At 38.2% G+C, this 7208-nt stretch overlaps 1 pseudogene; it reads right to left on the reverse strand.

Annotated features, from left to right (window-relative positions):
- LOC104987644 overlaps nt 1-2275 on the reverse strand; it is an 8807-nt pseudogene extending 6532 nt beyond the window's left edge.
- Between the last annotated feature and the right edge of the window lie 4933 nt (nt 2276-7208).

The following is a 7208-nucleotide window of genomic DNA, read 5'->3' on the forward strand; positions in this document are numbered from 1 at the left end:
GTGATGCCATGATCTTAGTTTTCTGAATGTTGAGCTTTAGGCCACCATTTTCACTCTCATCTTTCACTTTCATCATGAGGCTCTTTAGTTCCTCTTCTCTTTCTGCCATAAGGTGGTGTCATCTGCATATCTGAGGTTATTGATATTTCTCCCGGCAATCTTGATTCCATCTTGTGTTTCTTCCAGTCCAGCATTTCTCGTGATGTACTCTTCATATAAGTTAAATAAGCAGGGTGACAATATACAGCCTTGATGTACTCCTTTTCCTATTTGGAACCAGTCTCTTGTTCCATGTCCAGTTCTAACTGTTGTTTCCTGACCTGCATACAAATTTTTACACAGGCAGATCAGGTGGTATTAGACTTAATAGGAGTGTACATTAACCAAAGGATTTTTACTTTTTTTCTACCCCATTTCATGAGTAGAGAGCCCCTTTTGTGTAAAGTCTGGATTTGTCTTGTGAGTTTTCTCCACTGATGAAAAGTATGTCTAGCTTTTTTACTGTCTAGCTTTTTTTCTGAAAATCATTTGAGTAGATGTAAAGGAGATAAATGCAATATTTTCATTTATCACATCTCTAAAATAAAATATTCATTTGATTATTATGTGAATTAAAATATGGAGAATGAAGTCTAATTTGCCTCAATGGAAACAAAATGTACCTAGCTATCAACACCTACTGTACTCTATATTATCTCTTTTTCCTTTGAATAGTTAACTTGTCTATCTTAGTTTTAACATGGAAACTTGATTTTATCTTAAAATCTAAATGGAAAATATCATCATAAAATAGCTGAATGAAATAAATTCCCTCTTACTAAATCTCCTGACACAAAGATTTTGAGATGATATAAAGCAAGGAAGTAATGATAGAAATAAGCACACTTATTTCTCTTGAGGTGACATGTAGAAATTATTGACTATCATGGAACTATATGTACAAAATGTGTCTAAGAATTTCTGACAGGTTATCTTCAGGATGAAGAAAATGAATGTAAAGGTTGAAAGGGGATCATATGTCTTCTAAGTGTGAGCAAACCTGATCGTTTTGGATAATAATATCCCTAAGAAGCCTTTGGAGAGGGCAATGGCACCCCATTCCAGTACTCTTGCCTGGAAAATCCCATGGATGGAGGAGCCTGGAAGGCTGCAGTCCATGGGGTCGCTGATGGTCGGACACGACTGAGCGACTTCACTTTCACTTTTCACTTTCATGCATTGGAGAAGGAAAAGGCAACCCACTCCTGTGTTCTTGCCTGGAGAATCCCAGGGACAGGGGAGCCTGGTGGGCTGCCGTGTATGGGGTCACACAGAGTCAGACATGACTGAAGGGACTTAGCAGCAGCAGCAGCAGCAGCAGGAAGCCTTGGCGAATCTGTTTTTTCTTGATGCTATAAATAATTGGGTTGAGAATTGGTGGAACTAACAGGTAAATATCTGCCATGGTAATATGAATAACGGGAGAGGAATGTTTTACAAAACGATTCACTAAGGACAACCCTATCATTGGCACATATAGAATGAGCACAGCACAAATATGGGAGACACATGTACTGTGGGCTTTGAGTTTCCCTCCCTGGGATGCAGTGTGCAACATGGAGCAGAGGATGAGAGCAGAAGATAAAAAGATTCCTAGAGAATCTACACCCCAATAAAATGCAACAACAAACAAGCCATACAAAACATTGAACGAGATGTCAGAACAGGCCAATAGGATGACATCTTGATGTTAGCAGAAGGAGTGGGAGATAACATGGGAGTGACAGAAAGAAAATGTGGGGATACGAACAAGAACAACAGGGAGGACAGTGGAGCATCTGATTACAATGAAGACCCCTATGTAGACAATGTGTTGTGGGGTAAGTTTGCTGGAATACCTCAAAGGATCGCAGATGGCAACATAGCGGTCAAAAGCCATGGCTAGAAGCACAACTTATTCCATTAGAGAAAAAGTGTGAATAAAATACATCTGGGCTTCACAAGTATTCATCTCAATCTCTTTAGCATCAAACCAGAAGGTTCTCAGTACTGTGGGCAGGGTGGAGATGCACATGCCCATGTCCGTGAGGGACAGCATGGCCAGGAAGTAGTACATGGGCTCATGGAGACTCTTGTCAGTGTGGATGATGTGAAGAACTGTACAGTTGCCCACTATTCCAATCAGATAGAACACACAAAAGGGGATGGAAATAAAGTGTTGAACATCCTCACAGCCAGGAATCCCAGAGAGGTAGAATGAAGCCAACTGTTCAATACTTGAATTAGAGCTTGTCATGAGACTGTCCCACAGAGCCATTTTTCTACCACAAAAATGTGAGCTCCTAAAAGGAATAACACACAATCCTAAAGCTTTCATTTTCTCTGACAAGGATACTAGGTTGAAACATTTTATAATGTATGACATAAAAAGTTAAAGCAATGAATGAGTGGATTTATTTTAACCAATAGATAAAGCCCACAGGAATAATCAAGTAACACTATAAGATATGAACTGTCCAGCAAGTGTGCATAGTTGAAAGAGGCACACAGACTGGCCCTCAAACTGGTTTAAATGGGAATCAGATCCAAAATCTTCCAAGAGTAAATAGGGTTGACCTAATTTACAGTCTCAGAGAAGGCAATGGCACCCCACTCCAGTACTCTTGCCTGGAAAATCCCATGGACAGAGGAGCCTGGAAGGGTGCAGTCCACAGGGTCACTGAGGGTTGGACGCGACTGAGCGACTTAACTTTCACTTTTCACTTTCAGGCATTGGAGAAGGAAATGGCAACCCACTCCAGTGTTCTTGCCTGGAGAATCCCAGGGACGGGGGAGCCTGGTGGGCTGTCGCCTATGGGGTCACACAGAGTCGGACACGACTGAAGCGACTTAGCAGCAGCAGCAATTTACAGTCTAGAGTATATGGAATTTGGTTTCTCTTTCATATTCTCTACCAAGGTTTCTTTATGTACTTAACCTGAAATGATCACTCAGGTGGTAATGAATCTGCCTGCAGTGTGGGAGATCCTGGTTCAATCCCTGGGTCAGGATGTCAGGAAAATCCCTTGGAGAATGCAATGGCAACCACTCCAGTATTCTTGCCTGGAGAATTCCATGGACAGAGGTACAGTCCATTGGGTTGCAAAGACTAACAGTAATACCCTGCAATGACGCAAGAGTTTTATTTAAGTGAATTTCCATTATTTGTTCCACTGATAATAATTGATATGAGAGTTATGTTAGTTTGTTGATCGATCCCTTTTATTGTCACTGGAATTCACAAGTTTTCTGATGTTGCCATCTATGGACATGGTCTTTGGCCATCTCTGAAAACTACAAGAAAAATATCAACCATCACAGTCTCATCATCCCTAGATATTAGAATGATATTAACTCACCCACAGACTGTGATTCAGTGGTCCACTATAATTGCAATAACATAATTCATTCTCTTGATGTTTTTGTTTTGCTCCTCTGCTCATTGTTTTAATGTACTTCATTGAAAAAGATAACAAGCCTTGTCCCACAATATTGTATAGACAATTAAATTATTTATAAAAATGCTTACCACAGTCCCCCTTAATTTTGAATTTTTACATTATGGTAATCATATTTGTACCATAAAGTATCTCAGTGATGTGAACAGAAAGAAATATTATAGATATGTAAATGGAGGCTTAGAGACTCGAATGGTTTGCCCAATACTCCATAAGTACAATAATAGCTTTAATGGATATCAGTTTTAGGGTTCTGCTCATGTGGATGGTGATTTCCCAGAACAGTGGCTAACCCATCTACATGGTTGCTGCAGTTATGTGACTGGCTTGGTCAATGTTTGAAGATTCAGTCATATGCCTGACATCATGTGCTATTCCTAATGCCACAATGGTATTAAAATAAACAACAACAACAAATCAGTTCCCTCAGACATTTAAATCCATCACTACTTAACTAGTCTATATGTTTACTGCCAGGCTGTCTGTCGCAACAGCCATATAGCATCTTAGGTATATTACCAAATCCCCTGAAATTTCATCATCTGGGCTTTTTTCTGCATGATTCAATAGCTCTTTCATGAGTAGTTCAGTTCAGTTCAGTCACTCAATCACGTCCGACTCTTTGTGACCTCATGGACTGCAGTGTGTCAGGCTTCCCTTTCCATCACCAACTTCTGGAGCCTACTCAAACTCATGGCCATTGAATTGGTGATGCCATCTGACCATCTCATGCTCTGTCGTCCCCTTCTCCTCCTGCCTTCAATCTTTCCCAGCATCAGGGTCTTTTCCAAAGAGTCAGTTCTTCACATCAGGAGGCCCAAGTATTGGAGTTTCAGCTTCAGCATTAGTCCTTCCAATGGATACTCAGGATGATCTCCTTTAGGATGGACTGGTTGGATCTCCTTGCAGTCCAAGGGACTCTCAAGAGTCTTCTCCAACACCACAGTTCAAAAGCATCAATTCTTTGGTGCTCAGCTTCCTTTATAGTCCAACTCTCACTTCCATATATGACTACTGGAAAAAAACACAACTTTGACTAGATAGACCTTTGTTGGCAAAGTAATGTCTCTTGTTTTTGATATGCTGTCTAGTTTGGTCATCACTTTTCTTCCAAGGAACAAGTGTCTTTTAATTTAATGAGTAGAGATTTCTCTTATTAACACAGATCTTTTCATAGCTTAAGAAAAACAGACACTATTATTCAATTCCTTAAGTTTTATTCATGAAAAATATTCAGGTCCTAATATCTAAGAGAACTTTTAGAATCTTAAAATGATTTGTGTATTTATTATCTTTTTTAAGCCACTAAATATTTATATGAGATCAACATGCATTGCCCTTTGTTATTCAAATCCACTAACATGTCCTCTTGTTTTGATGCCCAAAATATTTTAACTTATTCACTTTTGCTGTTTACCACTGTCATGATTTCTCTTCTAAACTATTTTATTAGCCACTTATCTCATCTAATACTTTCCACTTTTGTGTCATTCCCCTCAAACCAAATCTCCTTAGAGCAGTGAATTTTTAAAGACATAAACAAGTTAGTTCATTTCTGTGTTTAAAATATATTAAATGACCTACTGATCTCTGAATGAAAGGGAAGCCATTTCAGTACTTATAAGCTCCTTCTTCCCTGTGTATGGAAAAAGAGAGGTGGATTATACACGTGATTTTTCCCTTGCTCCCTTCCCTGTCCATCTTTGTGCTCTCATTCTCAAATCCCCTAGATTGCCTCTTACACATTGTACTACTTCTGACCACATTGCCACTCCTGTTCACTAAACTGCAGACCTTCTTTCCTTCTTTCAATTTGTATAAACAAGTTTCTTTCCTCATCACTCTATCCAAATACTCTTTTCCAAAGTATTTAAAATAACAAAACACATTTCATCTAATATTATTGCATCACATGATATATTTTTTCCCTGTAAAATTCACTATTTTTTCACTTCATTCAAATTTTCTATCTCCAACTATCCAAAGCCAATCTTTTACTTTTGACCCACAGTTTCTTCCCTTCTTTCCACTGAGAAATTGGGAGTGATTTTCCCTCCCAGATCTGCCCTCCTCCCCCATAATCGACTTACTCCTATCTGTAGGCCACTTGTATTTCACTGTCACTTGATTAACTTTCACCACTTTGCTTTCTTGCTCATAGTTAAAGTGCTCAATTTGGAAATAGTGTTTTCTAAGGAATATAGAATGTTTCCAGCTTATACATCTGTGATAAAAGAAGCTCGTCATTTTTCCTGGTATTATTGGTCTCTGGAAGCCTGAGGGAATCACAGACACTAGTGGTACATTAAGGAGTAGGGAGCTGTGAGCCTAAGGGAGGGATATTGTTCAGGATGAGACATCAGGAATTTCCACAGGAGCAGAGAAAGCCTAAGGGAGCAACAAGTGGACAAATGTAAGTAAACTCTGACTCTACCTCTAATGGCTGCTGAGTTTAGATACACAATGGGAGGTTGGAGGGTTCCAGCTGAAAAACTCTTTGGTGGAAAAAAAGAACTATGAATACTAAAACTACACAATAAAATAAAGGGACTTCAGAACTAAAATAGATATTAGTTCTGGAGAGGTGCTAGAGATTACCCAGACCTAGAGAATACCCAGACCATATGCGATCTTCCCTAGATGTACGGGTGAGTCACAAATAGATAAGTTTTCAGAGGGACTAACATAGGTGAAAATAACCTCAAATTCTGATTTTATTAAAGAGATATGAGATTATCAGTGTCAATTACCATCTACCAGAAGTGTATACATATCCTGCAAACTTATATAATATTATATGACATTATCCTAGACTTAAATTATTTCTAGTTTATTTTCACACAAAATATTTGGCCATAGCATAACCAAGCAGAAAAATAAACAAGTATATGTGTTATAAGATTAATATTAAAAATAATAATAATAATACAAGGATAAACATAGAGGATCCAAAAATAAAAAAAAAATTTAGATAGGCTTTAAAATAATTAAGTCACAAGCATGGAAATTGAAACTGTAATCAGAAAACTTCCAGCAAACAAAAGCCCAGGTTCAGATGGCTTCACAGCTGAATTCTACCAAAAATTTAGAGAAGAGCTAACACCTATCCTACTCCAACTCTTCCAGAAAATTGCAGAGGAAGGTAAACTTCCAAACTCATTCTATGAGGCCACCATCACCCTAATACCAAAACCTGACAAAGATGCCGCATAAAAGGAAAACTACAGGCCAATATCACTGATGAACATAGATGCAAAAATCCTTAACAAAATTCTAGCAATCAGAATCCAACAACACATTAAAAAGGTCATACATCATGACCAAGTGGGCTTTATCCCAGGGATGCAAGGATTCTTCACTATCCACAAATCAATCAATGTAATACACCACATTAACAAATTGAAAAATGAAAGCCAGATGATTATCTCAATAGATGCAGAGAAAGCCTTTGACAAAATTCAATATCAATTTATGATAAAAAAAAAAAAGCCCTCAAGAAAGCAGGAATAGAAGGAACATACCTCAACATAATAAAAGCTATATATGACAAACACACAGCAAACATTATCCTCAATGGTGAAAATTTGAAAGCATTTCCACTAAAGTCAGGGACAAGACAAGGGTGCCCACTCTCATCACTACTATTCAACATAGTTTTGGAAGTTTTGGCCACAGCAATCAGAGCAGAAAAAGAAATAAAAGGAATCCAAATTGGAAAAGAAGAAGTAAAAC

This window comes from Bison bison, unplaced genomic scaffold (assembly GCF_000754665.1).
Source record: "Bison bison bison isolate TAMUID 2011002044 unplaced genomic scaffold, Bison_UMD1.0 scf7180017846140, whole genome shotgun sequence".
In the NCBI taxonomy this organism is placed as follows: Eukaryota; Metazoa; Chordata; class Mammalia; order Artiodactyla; family Bovidae; genus Bison; species Bison bison.